This window comes from Thermobia domestica, chromosome 17, assembly GCF_964235325.1.
Source record: "Thermobia domestica chromosome 17, izTheDome1.hap1.1, whole genome shotgun sequence".
NCBI classification, from domain to species: domain Eukaryota; kingdom Metazoa; phylum Arthropoda; class Insecta; order Zygentoma; family Lepismatidae; genus Thermobia; species Thermobia domestica.
In genome coordinates this window covers 165,063,605-165,084,909 of record NC_137470.1, presented here as the reverse complement: position 1 = coordinate 165,084,909, position 21,305 = coordinate 165,063,605, and the positions used below count along the sequence as shown (strand labels likewise).

The 21,305-nt window shown below is 36.9% G+C and overlaps 1 protein-coding gene across 8 annotated transcripts in view; it reads left to right on the top strand.

The window, feature by feature from the left end:
* Window positions 1-21,305, top strand: part of LOC145674466 (clavesin-2-like) — a 396,132-nt gene that overhangs the window by 62,732 nt on the left and 312,095 nt on the right. For 6 of the 8 annotated variants that reach the window (XM_081744562.1, XM_081744555.1, XM_081744560.1 and 3 more), the window contains one exon: window positions 5,131-5,408. The exons of the other annotated variants lie outside the window; for them this stretch is intronic. The gene's annotated coding sequence lies outside the window, so the exon portion shown is untranslated. The remainder of the gene's footprint in view (window positions 1-5,130; window positions 5,409-21,305) is intronic. 8 annotated transcript variants of the gene reach the window in all.

Here is a 21,305-nt window from a genome sequence, read left to right as displayed (position 1 = left end):
AAAGCTATAATTTAAAAGGGTTAAAAGATGGTATAAGACAGGCTTTCTACAGACCGGGAATATCAGGGAAATGACAATAGGTCAGGGAAAGTCAGAGAAATTTACCAAATATGCATCTTACGACCTTTGTGTATACATGAATGTACGATTATTATATAGGTTGGCCTAAAAGTAGATATACAGTCCCATACTGATCTGCTCACTTTATTTCATATCATTTCTTATTGTTGTCACACAAGTTGATCTAGATTCTTTATTATTTGTTCTTAATGTCTTTTTTACTTATACCTTAAGCCCGAAAAACCGAAACAAATAAACACATAAGCTAGAATGTTATACTTGATCAATGCAGGGATGTATACCTACTTTTGGTCCCCATGTATCGTGTGGCTATGTTTTTGACTTTTTTTTTTTTTTTTGTTAAGTTTCTAATGTAGATGGATTAGAACACTACACAACTACAAGTATTATATGATTATTGTAAGTGGTTATTTCAAAGTTTTAATTATTAAAATATCTGACGTTTGTATGTATGCATATGATTTAATTTTATACAGCGTTAATGTGGGTATATGTATTACTTTGTTAAACATTTTTCAAGAATATTTGCTGAATGAAAAGTATAGTTTGTATCAGTCGAGTTGTATATATATCAGAACATTCAGTTGTAATTCCGTGCAGTCAGTATACGTAAACTACATATACTGTTGTAGTTCACGAAGCAGGTGGAATTAAAACAAGAGAAATTGTCAAAAGAATACTAAAATACGATATAACATTTGTTGTAAGGCTTATACTTCTTATTTTGTAACTAAAAATTAAATTCTAATTTTAAAAGTAACTTAGAAAGATGGTCATATATAAAGGGACAAAAAAATATGGGGAAAATTAATATTGAAGTCAGGGAAATTAAAGCTAAGATATCTTTAGTAACCCTGTAAGATCATTTGTGCATTTGCTGTCACATATATGGTTTTATTATGTGTGTTCCTTTTCATCATCGGAATGTAATTGTTTTGGCAGGTAAATTAGGATTGATAGATACCTGATGAACCCAGCGATTACTGAAGTAACTTTTGTACCGTGTTAAAATTTTCAGAACCACTAATGGTGTGTTAAGCGTTTCTTCTGAAAGCTTTTATTTGAAACCGAACGAAGTAGAGAAAATTGAAATAGAGAGTGTAATAGATTGAACACTTGGAGAAAATAATGTTGAAATGTCGATCATAACTGAATATAGAACGTTTGCTTTTCTTTTTCAACGAACTTAAAAAGTTCGTTACTGAATTCTCTATGTATGTGTCTCTATCTGTCTGTTATTTGCGATTTTTTTTTTTTTTTTTTTTTAATTTTGAGCCCTCCATTCGATAGAACATCAACAACTATTTGAGAAAGTGATGGAATTTTTCGCGTCACCCTTACCATTCCCGAGATATTGGCCAAAAAATGGCCGGTTTTGGGAGATTTAAGGATCAATCTCTCGGGAACCATAAGTCATAGAGAGATGATATTGGTGTTGATCAATACCTAAGAGGATGATGAACATTTTGGTTAAAAATAGTAACCGGTGGCCACTGTCTAACTGGCTACTGGACAGCTGGCCATCGTTCTTCAGATATTGGTCAAAAAAGTTCGAATTTAGAAAGATTTAAGGAGCCATATCTCGAGAACCGTAAGTCATAGATGATATTTTGCAATTTTTTCAATTTTGATCCCCCCACTTTGAGCACATGTCTTCGTAAACCAACATATCGTAGAACATTTAAACAGAACTCTTAAACAAAACATGTGGAAAACATTGAGTACTCAAAGAAATTATAAATGGATAGATATATTACAAGAATTGTTTAATGAGTATAATAATAAAGTACATATAACAATTGGTATAAAGCTTGTAGAAGTTAATAAGAAGAATTAATTTTTTTTAATTTCGTTCTGGCAATGCTCTTGGAACATTTTCAACTGTTTTTTCTTTCTTATTGTAATAAGAATATATTTTATTAATACGTTCACTTTGTTTGGATTTGAAATAACGAAGTTTTGTAGTGAATGTATAGGGTGGGCCGAAAAAAACTTTCTTTGGAATTTCCATTGGCCGGGTTGCGGAAACGTTGCCTCGTGTTAGTGGTAGTCAACACACAAAATTTGGATTTTTTTGCTCAGCCCCTTCCTTTGCGTCATCGGACTTGAATATTTTTATAGGTGCGGCTATGCAACTCGCATGACAATACGAAGAAAAATGTGCTGCACAGCCATTTTTGTTTTAATTTTCGATTGGCCGGGTTGCGGAAGAGTTACTTCGTGTTAGTGGTAGTCTACACAGAAAATTTTGATTTTTTTGGTCATCCCCTTCCTTTCCCTCATGGGACTTGAATATTTTATAGTTGCAGCTATGCAACCCGGACGACACTACGAAGAAAATTGGGCTGCAAGCTATAATTTTTGGTTCTTTTTCACACTGAAGCATTCTGAGGATGAATATAAAACGCAAGATAAAAGTGAGATGCAATATTGTTCCTATGTGTTTAAAAATTATAATCAATTAGACGAAGAAATTGTATTGATGTTTTCAAAACACATTATGAATATAGGTCATGAAAAATTGTTGATAAACCTTCCCTTGTATCTCTCAGCTCGTCTTGGTACATACACTCTGAAACTCCCCTGAACCCACCACGAGGATGCAAATTGAGTTTCACCCGTCCACCCACTTGCTTGCGTTTTTTTGGCTCATTTACATTTAATAGTCCTGCTAGGAGTTCAATTTTTGCATTTTTTCTTCGAGACACTAATTTTTTCCATAATAAAGCCTTCTCTTCGATCCGCTCCACACACTAATGCTGACGCTTCTGTAACTACATAGGTAGTCTTATCATCCTCTCCACCGCTTGCGTATGGCACGAAAAACCTCTAATTTCCTCAGAAAGTTTAGCCATCGTTATAATATTTTCTTTTATCTGGTTCGAAGAAAATTCTGTTGTTAATGGTGGCTTGGTGATATCCGTTGAGAAACAATCGATCATCTCATGATATTTAATTGCGTTAGTTTACTTTCGGAACAAATTCACGTAGTCTTGATCTCTTTCTTTGTCCATACTTTTTTAATTCTTCTCCATCCTAAAACATGGAGGTTGTGGTTCCTGTCGGTGATCATTGCCAAGAACAAGTTTTCCGGATGGGCAAAGTAAGCGCTGCAGTTAATCACAATATACAGGATTATTCTTAATTCCTCTGGAAGAAAGGTTGCAGATCGAGGGAGTAGTCACAAGTGTCGCGTTCCGTTGGTGAGAGAGAGAAGAATTTCGCTTTATTTCAAACCAAACTTGTGTAAATACTTTGCTGACATACTGTGCAAGTCAACGAAATGCTTCTTCGGAATCTTCAGTGCAAACATATAATCGGAGAATGCGAGAAGCTGTCATCAACCATCGGGACATGACAATTGGTCCAGGCTTTTCCTTCAGAAGGTCTGGCTGATACAAACCTTCTGAAACGGCTCGACAAATGTCCAAAAGGCAGAGTCGTTCTTACACTTGACTAGTGCCATAGGTATTGCTGATCATTACTCAAATCTTTGAATACCATTTTGTCAGGTCAGGCCAGCGCCGAAACACACAGGCCGCTGGACTGTGCATAAAATTATAATGTTTCCGACTTGTTATAAAACAATGTTTTACGTATTATTATTATAGTCGTGTACTGCATTGTAGGTAATATATTTTCTATTATAGCACAGCCGATTTCAAAATTACTTGATATTAGATTACTTGTTTAAAATTTTCTTTATAATATAAACAGGTCTAATATAAATTGTTTAGGATATACGTGAAAAAAGCTGCAATGTAAGGTTGACAACATATTTTTCACGCTATATATGAATAACATGAATTGAAACATAAAAATAATTTTTTTTGTCTAATAGATTATAATTTTTAACCACATAGGAACAGCATTGCATCTCACTTTTATCTTGCGTTTTATATTCAGCTTCAAAGTGCTTCAGTGTGAAAAAGAACCAAAGGTTATAGCTGTGCAGCACAATTTTCTTCGTGGTGTCGTGCGGTTTGCATAGCCGCAACTATAAAATATTCAAGTCCGATGAAGCAAAGGAAGGGGTTGACCAAAAAATCCAAATTTTGTGTGTTGACTACCACTAACACGAGGCAACTTTTCCACAACCCGGCCAATCGAAATTCCAAATGAAGTTTTTTTCGGCCCACCCCTAATTTCGAGGTTAGTGCATCATTCTACCGTCACGACATATAAAGTCATATTTTGCTGAATTATTGCCGTTGCCTCTTTTTAAAACTTATTCACTAAAATCAATTTTTGGTAGGAAGAACTCCAATTTCATAGGTAGTCAACAGTTTAGAAGTTTACAACATTTTTTTTAATCAATTGAAATATCTCTTAGCCTATCTGAAAAGGGGAAAGCGTGTTAATCATAACATGTGTCCAAACAAGACTTGCTAGTGTTTGCCAACGAGCATGACTTACCTCAACAGTACCTGAATGAATGTATGTTAATATGGGTGAAATGTTCTGTTGTCCTGCCCTCAATGGAACTTTAAAAAGAAATCGCCATGAACATGAAGCGGGAAAAGCGCGGTGGCTCAGTGGTAGAGCGTTCACCTTTGGTGCTTGGGGTCCCTAGTTCGGTCCCAGCTCGCGCCGTGTGGACTTTGTGGTGAACAAACACCGTGCTCGTGGGTTTTCTCGAGGTTCTCCCGTTTCCTCCCACTTTCTTCATTCCACCATCTCTCATCATCACGGTCTCCTTTAGCCTAACCGGCATAACTGTGGTACGTAAAACTTAAAGATTTCATTTCATGAATCGGGAAAATATTCTTTGAAAATATTCAAGATCCTAAATTGGTTGGAGCTTATCACCGTTTCCAGCACCGGGGCTATATGGTAAGTGGACTTACAGTTTAAGGTGGAATCGGTATCCGACCGGGAATCGAACTCAGGTCTCGTATGTCTCGCGCGCTAGCCACTAAACAGGGGGATGAATTAGGGGGAAAATGAATAATAATAATAAAGTGCTTCTCGTAAACTTTAGTGTATATATGATTTTCGCATTTAAAATTAAATTCGAAGTCACTTAATGGGTTTCTTTTTAAATTTCAGATACTAGGTAAAAAAAATTATAAATTGTGTTCAGCATACTAAAATTGAAATAAACAAGAGGCTACCTCAAGTCTACAAGTTATAGGAGCAGCATTTAGTAGGCAGGAAAGAAAAACATATTTCTTGAGTCGCTTGCAGCATCTATTCCTCAGAAAAGAAAGAAAGAAAGAAAAAAAAAAACAATACTGGATTTCGTGCGTTGCTGTCAAGGTTTTGTGAAAAAGCGTTCCGGACGAGTCTATATTAAGGAAGAATTGCCTGTAAGAAATTACTCAGAGGTGAGTTTTTATTGTTTCTGGTTATTTATTCGTGTCTTTTTGTTTTATAATGGAAGCAGAATAAAATCTTGCATAACTCAGTTGTTACAAGAAACATCTGCACCATGAACACCACGTTGTTTGTAATCTATTTAGACCTGGATTATACGGACGCCAAAAACGTGGCGTTAAAAAGGCAGCGTTAACGGCGGCCGATTGGGGCAATCTCTATACCATTGGACGAACTATACGAACGTTTTCAACATGAAGCAATGGCATGTTAACCGAGAGTTCAGAATATTCAACGCGTCTGGGCACGTTAACAATGCGCCGTTAGTGTGTTAAGTGTACAAGGTAGAAATATTCAGTGGTGTAGCATTACAATTTAGTAAAAGAAAGAGGAAAAATAAATATCGTGAAAAATCGTAGAGAATTACCATCACAATTATTGCATACCGTGCACACTCTGTCGTGTGTTTAACGTCCGTATAATAATAATAATAATAATAATAATAATAATAATAATAATAATAATAATAATAATAATAATAATAAAATAAAAAAATAAAAAAAAGTCCACTTTTCCGCGTTGTTAGCGCTGCGCTAACAGCTCATATAGTCCACGCCTTAGGATATGATTATTTGAAAATTTTCTAATTTTATCCTTCCTTTTCCAGTTTTCCTATCTCGAATCATTCTTCATCCTTCTTAAAACAGCGTGTTTATACCAAGTCAAGCGATATGTTACTCATTCACTTAGAGGCAAATTAGTTTTGGTAGCAAAAACAATGTATTTAACATTTATATACAAAAGATAATGAGCTACAAAAAATAATGAAATTCTAGGAGCTTAGCACTTATCCCAGAAAAAAAAAAAGTATTAAATACGCCATTGTCTTTACGTACTGGGAATTCCGGATCTCCTGTGTGTCCACTTTCCTGTAGTATCTTTGCGTGGAGATTGAGACTATCAAATTAAAAATTAATTTTATTTTAGTTTTATGGTTTTAGGTTAAGTTCTGTTAGTGCAGTACGGTTTTAGGTTAGTAAGGTAGGTAAGTTTATGTTTAAGGTAGGATAGACTAGGTTAGTTGTCGCGTGTACGTTGTATTTACAAATATCTTAATGTGGCTCCTGTAGTGATACAATTTCCTATAGCACTTGTAGTGTTTCATATTAGTAACGTTACACTTGTAAACATAAAAGAAAGATTCGTTACACTATGCAGAAATTACACACTGGCGGAAAATATGGAATACAGTCCTCTTTCACATACCTTACTCATTTTAATCGTGCTATAGCAGTTGTCATGGTTTGAGATTAGAAACTTTACACTCGTAACTACAAAGTACAGCTTTACTACGTTGTGCCGAAATACTGCGTTGTCGGAAATTAATATCTAATACAGTCCTCTTTGGCATGAAGATACTCATTTTAACAGCAGAATTAGTATTTTTTGGCGACCTATTTTAAATCTGCACCTGATACACGTTCTATTTAAAACAATGTGTTTGTTTTACGTTTTCCGTCCCTTTGAAGGAGGAAAAGGGAGGGATGCAATAAGAAAATTTCGCTATAACTGAACCCTTAAGTGGGTTTTAGTTAAATTTGTTTGTCTCAAAAATTTACGATAATAAGTAACTTAAAAAAAAGAAAAAAAAAAGACATAAAATCCTTTAAATACAAATGTTAAAGTTGTTGAGAAACATGAACGACTTCAGTTGTAAAATAAAAATGAAATCTGTCAGTTTTCCGTTACCACAATTATGCCTCGAAGGCTAAAGAAGATAGATAAATAATAAAAGAATAAATATTAATTAATGAAATGAGAGTGTGGGAGCATTATCACTGAGCTACCGTTCTCCATTCTTCAACCCTAGCTAATATCATCAATACATTGACTAGACTTACACATTATATCCATTTACACAGGTATACGTGCTGTTTGCTGCTTTATTGGTGATTTTTTTAAAAAAAATAATTGGAAGTTATATTATCAATTCGAAGATATGTGTAATAATAAAAACTGCCTTGGTGAGAAACCTACTTTGTTCAAAAGTGTACTATACACAGTGTTCGTGTGCTACGTAAGTTCTGCACTTGAAAGAAGTCGTTTAATTTTCGTTTTTGTTTTCTTTTCGACCATAAACATGTTTAAGAAGGGGTGAGAAAAGTTTATATGACGTATTAATATGCAAGTGAAATATGAGTAGTCGTGAAAAAAATCCTTCATTAGACATTTTTCATCTTTTCTGTCAGAGACTGGCTATTAATTACTATTTAGCGATATTTTTTATGTTTTTATTATGTCCAATGAATTAATTTAGAAGCTGGATTATCCATAACTCGGGAACTCAAGGCCTGCACAACATAAAATTTTATACACTTATACTACAGGTCAGGGTCTTCCATTATGCCAAATTTGATCGTGATTGGATGATTTACATATATATGGTATTTGTTTTTGGAAAATATGACGCAAATTTTGTCCACCCATAACTCGAGACCCGTAAACCTCCACAGAATATTATTTCACAAGTTTTTATAATAGGTAAATTTCTACCAGCATGCCAAGTATGATCCCGATGGGGAGAATTCGGTATATGGCCTTTTGTTTTCGAAAATATGTCACAAATTTTGGCCGCCTATAACTCGGGAACTGTAAGGCTGCACAACATAATATCTCACACACATATATATTGTGTGTAAAGGGCTACAAGTATTGCAAGCTTGATCATGATTGTATGAATTCGGTGTTTTTTTTTTTTTTTTTTTTTTTTTTTTAATAGAAAATATGGCCCAAACTTCGACTGGCCATGACTCGGAAACCATAAGCTTGCACAACATAATATCTCACACATTTATATAGCAGATCAAATTCTATCACGATAACAACATTTGATTCCGATCAGGTGAGTTTGGCTGAGCTCTTACGGTATATAGTGTCCATGATTTTTCATGGAAAAGTCAAATGAAGGACGAAAATAGATAATCCCAAAACAAAAACAAAACAAAACAAAAAAGAAAGAAAATCATAAATCAATGAGAATGAAAGGTTGACAAATTTTCTGCTGCAGCACTCCTATATCGCTGTGAAACACTTTGAATAAATTAAGTTCCAATTTTGTCCACCACATCCTCATTCAAAAATGTGTATCTCAAACGAAGAACAAAATAAAACAAGTAGCAATGTGACGTGTACATCACGCAAAGGAGTTTGGTTTGTATCGTGTGATCTTGTCTCAGTTAATATCGAAACCGGAAGTGGTAGTAGGTTTCTACCACCTTTGGTTGTAGTAGAGAGATTAGTGTGGAAATGGAATATGTTCTTGAGACGCTTAATTGATTGCAGAAAATAGCTTCTCGTTGTCTGCTACCATTTTTATTGTGCAACAATCAACGTTAAAACGGAGGTGGTTGATTTCTGCCACTTCCAGTTTAAATAGGGAGTTAACAGAAAAGATAGTAGCTATTCTTAGAAGTCTAGATAGATTTCGAAAATTGCTTCTCCCTATCTCTCATAGTTTTTGCTCTATGTAGATCAATGTTGAAATCGAAAGTTGCAGCGGATGTTTCTCTTGAATTTTTTGTACTGAGCTAAGGATGGAGATGGAATGTATTCTTGTAAATGTTAGTCGATTGCATGGAATCGCTTTTCGCTCTATTACCGTTTTTGCTCTGTAATGATCAACGTAAAACCTGGAAATAGTTGGTTTCTAGCATTTCCAGTTTGATATCCTCGCGATGAACGAACTCGATTCGTAAGTTTTGATCCTCTTACAGTATGGCCAAAATTGATGGTGATCCATCAAGTAATTGTTGATTTTTTTTGTCTTCCGGACGGACGCACATACGGACAGAGTATATAAGGGTGTTTCGAAACAACGCCGACAACGTTTGGGAGGTGATTCCTGACACCAAGATAAGACAAAAAGTATAGACCAACCTGGGTGCACAAATGCTTCCCTTGAGAGTTGTAGGCTGTCGAAAACATGAAAAAAATGAACTTTAAGGGTCCATAGCTCCAAAACTGGGGGATCTACCCTAGTCGAGTCAAGACTTCACATAAGAACTAGTATGTGCCTTATCCAAAAATACACGTTTCAGAATCCTAAGGTACTCGCACAACAATTTTTATAGAGCGAGTTAGGTTGCGGGCATATAATTTGAAATGCTCACTAACTACCTCTATAAAAATTGTTGTGGAAGTACCGCAGGATTCTGGAACGTCGATATTTGGATAGGGCACAGACTAGTTCCACAGTGAAATCTGGATCCGGCTTCGGTAGGTCTCATAGTTTTAAAATTTATGTTTTCGGCAGCCTATAACTCCTAAAGGAAGCATTTGTGCACCCACGTTAGTCTATACATTTTGTCTTATCTTGGTGTCAGGCATCACCTCCCAAACGTTGTCGATGTTGTTTCGAAACATCCTGTATACAAAGGAGTTTTGGTTAACCAAACTTCTTAAAACTATAGGTAGCATTAATGTTACTCCTGCGCACTCCGTAAAAGAGTTTAGAATTACCTGTTTCAGAATTTAATGTTTTAAGTTCTGCCATATTCGTTAAAGGAGACATGTACCTACAATTTCAAGTAAGTGTAATATGGACCGCTGTAACGCATTCGAATGCACCTTTAACATTACATATTAATGCGATATATATTATTTTTTCTTTCTTCGTGTGGGACACGCGTTTGAATGAGGATGTGGTGAACATAGTCGAAACTCGCTTTAATCTCGTGTACCATAGTAATGTGCAAATGCTGCAGTTGTTATATTAAATTGTTGGCCTTGTAGAAAATGGTATCGTGCAAGTGGTAAGGTTGTAGAAATGTGCCCGCGTAGCGTAGTCGCTAACGCTCTCGTCTTTGGTGCGAGCGGTCCCGGATTCGATTCCTGGAGGGAACACTCGGTCGAAAAAGTGTAAAACTTTTTTCAAGCCAACCATCCTGAGTGAAGTTTTCGTGGGTTTTCCTCATTCCCATCAGGCAAATGCTGGGAATGAGGTTCTAGGCCGTTTCCTTGCTTCCCTTTCCTCGGATAGTGTGATTGTCGAAGAACTTCATCCTCATACGTGGCGGGCTAGCATGGCCATAGATACTGGACGCCCAGAACTAATTCTTAATTGTAAGTAAGGTTGTACAATATGTAGGCTCAAATGGCATCTGCGGCCTACATCCGATACTTACCAGAGAGATTACGTTCTGAAGCAATCAGGGTGGCCGATCACAAGAATTGAGGCTAGAAACTGTCGAATGGGAAACGAAAGCTATATCTTCATCATTCTTTTCTTTTCTTTTTTTTTTTCAATATTGAATGTACTACTCAACACATTTTATATATACGAGGGGCATACTGAAAGTCGTGAGCAACATGTTTTCACAACCGTAATTTTTAGTTGTAAGTGATTTACAGACCTTTCTTTCTTTCTTTCCAGACGTTGACGCTGTTTGTTGCTAGCAGGTGACCACAGGCAGGATTTCCAAAATGACGGGCAGCGATGTTTCGTTTCGACAGCGTGCTGTGATTGAATTCCTTGTTGAAGAGGATGAATCTCCTTCTGAAATTCACCGCAGACTGCAGCGTGCCTATGGAGATGTGTGCATGGGTGTCAGCGGTGTTAGGAGGTGGGTGAAACATTTTAAAGATGGAAACACGAGTGTGTGCCCTCGAACTGCCTCCACGAAACGCAGCAAGGTAAGGGTTGATGAGCTGATTAGGGGAGATAGGCGTATCACGTGAATGAAAGTGATGCAAAACTTGGTGTTGGACATAGTGCGGTGCAAGAAATGATTCACAGTTCACGTTAACGGAAGGTTTCTGTCCGTTGTCTCCCACGTTTATTAACCGAGGACCACAAACATCAGAAACTAACCATTGCCCAAACCCTTCTTTAGAGATTTCGACATGAAGGTGATGACTTTTTGACGAGTTCTGGAGATGAAAGCTGGTTCCATCATTATGAACCTGAAACAAAACGACAGAGTATGGAATGGCACCACTTGAATTCGCCACCGAAGAAGAAACCGAAGACAGTGCAATCGGTAGGGAAAGTTATGGGGAGCGTTTTCTGGGATGCACAGGGTTGCATTCTGGTTGACTTTCTTGAGCCTGGACAAATCATAAATTCTGCCCGGTACATGCAGACACTTTTGAAGCTCCGTCGTGCCTTGCGTGGTAAACGTACTGGAAAGATCGTCCTTCAACAGGATAATGCACGTTCGCATTCTGCACGTGCCACTATGGAGCATATAAGGAGATTTGGGTGGAAAACACTTCCATATCCTCCCTACAGCTCCGACATGGTACTTTCCGACTACCATCTTTTCGGTATTTTGAAGGAACAGATGCGAGGCCATCGATACGAGACACTGGCTACGAGTGCGTCAGTGTCTACGGGCAGCTGGAAAAAATGTTGCTCACGACTTTCAATATGACCCTCGTAGTAAGTAGTCTTAAAGATCCAATGTTCCGTATAATCTGAGACACACCAGAAGGATCTGTCCTCTTACAAATTGCAGTTTCGTTCATATCGCGTCTTAGAATTCAGTTACTGTGAACAGTTGGAAATTGTGTGATTGCGAGTATATGGATGTGGACGGAAAATAGGCGTCCACATTGAAAATCATTTAAAACCATTTAAAATCTCAGGTTTTTCAAGGAAATTTTAGGCTTAGAAAAGTGCTGGTGCTACACTAGTTACTTCAGATTCATGGTTCGTATATTATTATCTTTGGAATGGATCGGGCTTTCAAAACCATAACACACACATTCCCCTCAAACACAAAATTCTGAAAGCAGGTCCCAGAGTACAGGTACTTCCATGAAAGGTCCCCCAAAAAGCTACGCATTCCTTTACCATGAGATATTTTTCGAATTACTGAAATGTGTGTAATAGATGTGAAGATTAAAGATGAAGATGTAAAGGAGATCTTCGAGTATATTCTTTCAAAGTTTCACTGATGTATGGACAGTACGTACGAAAATAGAAACGGTCTTCCGAAATATATTGCAGTATTTAGAAATAATAAAAAAACGTAAGAAGCTCCTGCATATTGTTAGTTCGTGGTTCGTACGTCATTGTCTTGAGAATATACAAGGTTTTGAGTGACACCAAACGAATCTGTGACAATTCATAAATTCGGAAGCAATTTGAGAAAATTTCCAAAAATTTTCGTAAAAAAGCGTTTATTTATAGTGCCCCTGTCGGGGCTCCAGAGTCAGATACAGGCACATAGATATCCTGAAAAATACTACATGTCCTAGGATATATATATATATATATATATATATATATATATATATATATATATATATATATATATATATATATATATGACAGGTTTCATTGAAATATAGTTAGTAGGTACGAAATGAAATGAAATGAAAATGTCTTTATTGAAGCGGGCGAGGTTCAGCCATGCCCACTGTTAAAAAAGAAAAAAAAAAAGGTTTGTGATTCGCAAGTCATCATCTTCAAAATGAATTAGTTGTGGGAATATACCGCAAATGCGTGTTACGATTCATGAATTCGGAAAAATGTTCGGAAATTTTCCTAACAAGAGCATCTTTTAAGGGAGCTAGCCACTTGAGGAAATACCAATTAAATTTTATTGCGATGTTGTTTCTAGAGCTTTATTTTATTTATTTATTTATTGTACTTCACGAGTGAGTTGTTTTGAATAGGTGTAAAGCTTGATAGTCCGAATTTGATGTGGATGATTGAGTATGTAATCAAGTAGATGGTGCGATGGTTGAGTGGAGATCATTTACACTTTCATATGTTTATAAAGACACGACAGAAATGCTAATTAACTAAAGGTAGATGAGGATTTCTACAGATGTTGTGATGATTCTTTGTGTATAGTTTGTACATTGGTTATAGCTGAGTTAAATCAGAGTACGTCGTAGTGTTTTATACAGAGCAAGTAGAATGGAACTGCTAAGATATATAAGTGAAGACTAAGTATTGATGTTAGGTGGAGTCACGAGAAGCGTCCAATAAGTTCTCTACCCAGACAGGAAGAAATGCAGATAGGCTCACCTGGTCATCACTGTTTATCGATGTAGTCCCCATGGAGGTCTATGTACCATCGTCAATTCTTGGCCAGCGAAGATATCCCTTAGAAAAAATAGTCTTTGTCATGGCCTGCAAACCACTGGGAAACAGCCTGTTGGACCTCGTTGTCCAACGAAAAACCCCGCAGGTATTTTTCCAGGTCTCGGAAGAGGAAATAGTCACTAATAAGAAACTTGATGACCAAGCGATGCTCTAACTTATGGAAATCCATTGTTCGCTGCGTAAGACAAACTTTGGTCACGGCCACTCCATTCATCTGATTGACCTCAAATTGAGCAGCTGGGTTCCCCATAGTGGTCTTCGCGTGCGTGTCAGACGTCACTATGCTTCGCCCCTTCCTTTCTGTTTAGGTACATAACTTATCGGAAGCCCCTTGTATTATTAGGGTGCCTCTAAAACAGTTATGTGGAATTGTTTGATGCAGATCATTGGCGAATAAATACCTGTTACATCAGAAGTGAAATCGTTATATTAGAGCCAATTAAGAGAGTCTAAGACACCCTTAATGAGTGTATTCTTAGTCTTTACATCGTTTTCGAAAATAAATGGAATATCTCTTCATTGGCAATGAACATCTATAAACTTAAATTCAAATTCTATTTTCAACCCTAACTGTTACGTTGTAGTATATTCTAACAAACATGGATAGCTATATGTCTAGCATAGTAATTTAAGCACGGTTCATTCTTGACAACTCCTGTGGATTTCTGATAATATCAAAGGTATTTCCTCCAGTTTTGCTTTATATTACAATAAGTTCTAGTCCGAGTTTTTGTTTAAAAGAATGAGCACTAGAAATAGCAACAGTTTGTTCCTACACGAACTAAATTAAAGTCACTCCGGAGACTAGATTGAGGCAAAATCATAAGAGATATTTTTTCCAGAATAAAAGAATATGAGTAGGTGTAGTAATCGTATAAGGTTGATGTTGAAATAGGAAGAAAATAGTACAGTTTTCATCTAAAAATTTTCCGAAAGATTCACTGCACAGTTTGAGAATACTACAGAGGGGAAAAAGAACTTATGAATTACTTGTAATAATTAGTTTGTTTGCAAATGAATTTTGAATGGTGGAACACCGACTTGAAGAATGATGGAATGTATCGCTGTTCACGCAACGGTCTGGGTAGCGTACTGTTTAATGTATCGGCATAGTAAAACGGAGACCCGTGCTCGAATCCTAGTCCAGTCGTGCCCGTTATATTATTAAATTCACAACTATAGTGGGAAAATGAAATGAAATCTTTCAGTTTAACGTCCCACGTTGTCCTTTAGGCTAAGGGAGAGGGATGATTAAGGCAATTGAATAATGATGGAAGAATTAGTGGAATGAGATTGAGTTGGGAGGAAACCGGACTATACCTAGAAAACCCACGAACACAATGTTGTCCACCACAAACTTACTCGAACTAGGGACAGAAGTAAGCAGAAGTAAGCACACCGTGCCCTCCAGGCAACTATATTGGAATTGATGTATACAATTGGTTATTTCCTAGATTCATTCACTTTCGTGACTTATCTGTCTCCTTTAGCGTTAAAAGGATAACTGTGAAACATAAACTAATAATTTACTTTGCTTTTTCGTATAATCGAAGTTTTCGATAATTCAGAGTAGTCTCGATACCATTTAACTCGTATTAAATGGTTCTACTGAATATATACTGTTGATTTTTAGTAATTTTTGATATTGTTGATTGAGCACATATTTGATTTTTGGATCTTTGAAAGAAATTCTTTGTAATGATAGCTTTCGTTTTATTTGAATGTACTAATTTGCGTGTATATAATGGAAAGCTGTTGTGAATTGAAATTTCTTGAACTTAGTCATTTATAGGAAACCAAATAATTTTCAGGTATGCGGACACAAATAATTCTCCCGCAAATAAGTCTCCTATATACAGGGTGGTACGATAATACACCGACAAACTGAAAGAGGTGATAATAGACATGAAAACATGTCTAATGAACGTGGGTCGAAAGCGGTACCGTTTTAACATGAGAGACGTTCGAAAAGCTGCGAAAGAACTGATATGATGCCGAATGCGTAAAGATATCGCTTTCGGGTCAAAAGATTTTATAGAAAGTCGATCCCTTCAAATGTAATGACGTCCCGGTAACAGTGGAGTGGTCGCCGCATTATAGGGATTTCTGCAGACATACGGAGAATTCACATACATATTCCCCATTTGTGAGGGTTACAGTTGCACTGTTATTACTCCGCTACCATTGGTACCTGATAGCATTTGTCAGGGTCGATTTTCTGTGTAATCTTTTGACCCGATATCTTTGCGTGTTCACGAGATATTCTGCATCACATCAGCGCGATCGCCGTGTTCGAACGCCTCTCAGTAGAAAACGGTGCCGCTTTCGTCTCATATACATTAGATTTTTTTTTTAAACTTAATTTCAAATCTGTTATCACCTCCTTCAATTTGGCGGCGTATTATCGTACCACCTTGCATACACACAGATTCGGCATACTCAAACGAAAAGAAAGTCATCGGTGGGAAAAATATATTTCAAAAAACTTCAAAGCTATATTCAAATAACAAAGTCAGAATTACTGAGATCAAATTTTTTGAAACATCAAAGGAAAAATAAATAAATAAACCTGGTTGAAATATCTATTAAATTGACGCTACTAAGCAATGGACTGTGCTTCAAAATGAATAGAGATAGTTTTACATATACCAGTTTCAATGATTATACAAAAAGTTTTCAAGAAGGAAAATTCTGTTACGACTTTATTAATACTCGTAGTGAACATAAAAGAAAAACCTTAAGAGGATACAAAACATTCGTCACTAATCTGGTAAACTCTGTAGCTTTTTATTGCTTCTCATGTATCTGCCAAGACACTTATGTAAGACAGAGATAAGACGAAAAGAAACATAGATATTACAATACCATAATACATCTGTGACATAAGCACAGTATTCCGTGACCCAATAGCTTAAAAAAGACATTCATAGAAAGGCTCGCGTTGTAGGTTAGATACTATTAAATTTCAACTAAAAGCCATAAAATGTCTGTGTTCATATGTTGTAACTTGTGAATGTACTGCCTTGTTAAAAAAAAACGCCCGCCTCTCTTTGCAACGCCTACTCTCTTACACATTTTTGGTGTAATCTGTGCTGCTATTATTATTGTTTGTAATTGAGTAATACTTTTACTACCACATTTTACTTTATGCTTTGTAATTGGATGTATTAATGTTTACTGACGTGTCCTTTTGTACTTCGTGTCCTGGATCCACTTATATACAACAAGGATTATGATAAAGCAAACTATATGTATACCCACCATCACTGACGCGTCTGCTTCCTACGGACCCGCTACTGTGAGTTTGTTTAGGTACCTTTCTCGTTTCTAATGGTCTCGTACCACAGATTGATTGTAGTTTTGTGCGCTTAGTCTTTATGGCTTAAGTAACCACGCTCTATTTGTACCCACAATCGGTAAGCCTTCCTAAAGTGAGTCTACATCTAGTAATGCAAGTCCTCCCTTAACCCTTTTTTTTTGGCAAGGAGACTTGTGTTGCTCAGAAAAAATACTGGATGCGACTTCCGTGCCATTATAAAATAATAGATAATTGCACATTTTAGTTACATGTTTTATTTAGACAAGGGTGTGATGTAATGTATCCCATAGGATACATTGCCAAAATAGGTAGTCAAAGAACGAAAAATGTTCAAAAAAATATGTATCCCAAAGGATACATTGTCAAGAAGAGGGTTAAGGAACTTTGTCTAAGACTGTAAGACTAGGAATGTCGATGGAAGAAGTGAATGCGCTAAACTGAGACTGCTCCTAATATTTCTATAGTGTATGGTTTTTAGTAAACCGTATAGTGATTGCAAAAAGCCTCTACCTTCGGTACTCTTATCCGTCACTGCTATTTATACTCTGTTCACTATCCTCTTATACAGTTTCTGAAACTTAAAGGCATGGTCCCTTTCCCCCCAAAACCACAAAACAGCACTCAAATAACATCAACGGACAACTCTCTCGTTGGCAAAACCGATCGATCAATGCTTGTACGACGTTGCCTTATTTCTTTTCAAATTGTCAAGAAAGGGATGGCCAGTGACTATTTTTCCTTCTTCCTTTTTCTCGGTCATTTTTAAAAAATTCACAACACACTTTTCTTTTACTTTCCCGTAACTCAGATAAAATAAACATTTTCCTGGAAACTATAGACAATAAGCATAAACGTCTCCCTTGAACACTGATTAAATACTATAGCAATAGAATATAAGCGTTATATAAATAGTAACTATTGACTGTAGCAAAACCTAAGGAACGTACTGTAATAGACGCACTCTCCAATTTTGATGACACTGAAGCCTATTGTGTAACACAGTTCGAATACTATTACCAATATAATAAGAAATACGTCTGATATAGTAGTGTTCACGAGTCGACACGAGAAATAGGGTTTCCTTATTTAAATTTTGAAAGTCACATCTCGTCTCTCTTCTCGAAGAATTTTTTTCTCTAGTTTCGATTATCGAAAAAGATGTCCTCGTCTCGTTTCATTTTGTAAATTTACATACAAAATTTATGACCTGATTTTTTAGATTTTCAAACTATTGCTATGCATAAGTGTCAGAAGTCTTACAGAACGGGTTTGTCCGTCCGTTCGTCTGTCGTTAGTTATCCCAGCCAAAACAATAGGAGATATCGAGATGCGGATTTTGCAATCGATTCACGGCCTCAGGTGTATATATATATATATATTCAGGGTGGTAGGTAACTCCACCGACAAACTTTGAGAGGAGATTCCTTATATGAAATGAAAGAAAAAAGTTCTAATACACTTGGTACGAAAAGCGTCTCCTTTCAGAGTTATGAGCCGCCGAAAATTCGAAAATTCACGTTTCGAAACACTCTGCCTTAGAAACTATAGGACCGATCCCAAGCAGTTTAAGGAATTACAAAGAACTAGTATGTGCTTTATCTAAATATCCATGTTTTACCGTGGTCCGTTATCGGCGAAACGAACTGTAAAAAGGAAGTTGAGGTATAGGGATACTCCTTTAAGTACTAATGGCGCGTTCGTTTCGCCGATAACGGAGGATGTTAAAACATGGAAATTTAGATAGATCGCGTACTAGTTCCTGTGTAATTCCTTAAACCGCTTGGGATAGGTCCAATAGTTTCTAAGGCAGGGCGTTTAGAAACATGATTTTTCGAATTTTCGGCGGTTCATAACTCTGAAAGGAGACGTTCTTCGACCTATGTTTATCAGAACTTCTTTCTTTCATTTCATATAAGGAATCACCTCCCAAAGTTTGTCGATAGAGTTACCTACCACCCTGTATATATATATATATATATATATATATATATATATATATATACACTCACTGGACAAAAAATTAGTCACCCTTGTGCAGAAGGAGGGATGAATCGTAAAGACTGTACAGATGGCGCAGCAGTCGAGTCACGTGCACAACTGTGCGCGCACTGCCTCTACGAAACCATAAGGCAACTTCAGTCAGTGAGACAAGTGTGTTGCAAGTGGACAGTGTCCGTCAAAATGGGTAAAAGTAACGATGTAACAGAGTGGCAAAAAGGGGCAATCGTGTTTGGCCTTGCCCATGGCCATACGGTGATGGAAGTTGCTGGATTTGTTTGTGTTTCGCAGCGAACTCTTCAGCGCGTGTACAAGCAGTGGTGTCATACACGTGGCCACGAAACACGGCGTCAGAATTGTGGTCGGAAGAAGATCATGACTGAAAGGGACCGGAGACGCGTTTCTCGGATTGTGAATGGAAATCGGTTCCAAACCCGACAGGAATTGCTGCAGACACTGAATGCAGGTCCATCCCAACCTGTTAGCGAAAGAACATTACGACGGGAACTGCATGCATTGAACATTTGGAGTCTGGCACCTCGCAAGAGGCCATTGCTCACACAGGCACATAAAGCTGCGCGTCTTCAATGGGCGAGAAATCATCAAACAAGGACAGTAGCTGATTGGTGGAAGGTAATGTGGTCTGACGAATCACGTTTTAGCTTGTATTCCAATGACGCACGGCATCGAGTGCACCGAAGGCCACATGAAACCTTTCATCCTGAATGTGTGCATGGGCATGTTCAAGTCGAAGGTGGGTCTGTGATGTTTTGGGGGTGGTTTTCTTATCATGAATTGGGCCCACTTACTGAGGTCACCACTACAATGAACCAGCATGTGTATTTGAACATTCTGGATGAGCAAGTGTTGCCTTTCAGTCAACATCTTCATAATGAGTATGCTGTGGAGACTCCTATTTTTCAAGACAACAACAGCAAAGTTCATAGGGCTGGAACAATGATGAACACTCCCGAACCCTCTTCCATCGAGATTGGCCTGCAAAGTCACCAGACTTGAACCCCATCGAGAATCTGTGGGACATGTTGGAACAGCGGGTAAAACGCCGAAATCGGCATCCCCGCAGTTTGGCGGATTTGCGCGATCAAATCCTGAACGAGTGGCTTCAACTGGATGTGACATGCCTGCAAAACCTTGTGGACTCGCTTCCAAACCGAATCCAGTCAGTTAACAAAGCCAGAGGGGGTGTTACACGCTATTAATTACTGCTGTTCACGAATTCTTGAGGGGTGACTAATTTTTTGTCCGGTGTATATATATATATATATATATATATATATATATATATATATATATATCATAACCTGCAACACTATCGAAACCGGAAGTAGTTCAATCTATAGTACTTCTTGTTTCAATACTGATTTTCATAGAGCAAGAACTGGGAAAGATATTGAGAAGCACTTCTTTTGCAATCTATTCAGCGGCTCAAGAATAGATTCTATACTCTCCTTTAATCCTCTATTCAAACTGGAAATGATCCAAATTAACGATTTTGGTTTCAACATTTCGCCATAGAACATAAATAGTAATAGCGAGAAATGTTTTATATATATGAACTCAGGAACAGGCTCTTTCTTTGATATTATTCCTCTATTACATCCAGTAGTTGTAGATATAGCCGACTACTTTGAAGTTTTAAGTATTGTATTCGGATGGTTTGGAAGTATTACATAGCTTCAACTGTGAAACAACATTCTTTTGTCTTAATTTCATCTAGAAGTTACCAGAATCCTTCAGCGTAACGAGAGGTTCAGGAAGGGAATGCTATAACACTCAAACCATATTTATCATTGAAGTACATGGCGTAAGACTTGCGTATCTTTAAAAAAAAAATGATAAATGTTCTACACTGTGTTCGTACAATCATTCTATCAACTTACGATTTTATGTTATGATTCATGTATCAATAAAACAAAATTTGAGAACTAAGACTGGGATAAACTAGAGTTGCCCGCCAAACTCGTGAAATTTATCGTCTCGTCTCGATTCTAGTCTCGAAAATGACACGAGAATGGTCATTTTTCTAATCTCGTCTCGAATTTAAAAGATATTTCTCATCTCGGGAGCAACACTGGTCTAATACTATATATCCTAACAATAAATTACGCTTAATTAGCCGTGTAGGAAAGACGTAGAATTAAATCAGGACTAGGAAAAACTCTAGGAACTAGTAAAAAAATGTAAAATAAAAAGTGCCGGTAGCATTTGGCTGCGTGAATTCATGTCATTGTGCTTTTGTTATAATTATGAAGGTTTATTTCCTGGTCTGCAGAATTCCAATTGCTTGTTTCTTAAAGTCATTACGGATTCACTAGTTAATAAAAGAATCATATGTGCTCATTTAAAACTTACTTAGGAAATCTGTAGGACAAACGTAATACTTAAATAGTAATAATAATTATTATTATCAATCGCTAACCACTTCTTTATATATTAGCAGTTTTGTAACCGTTT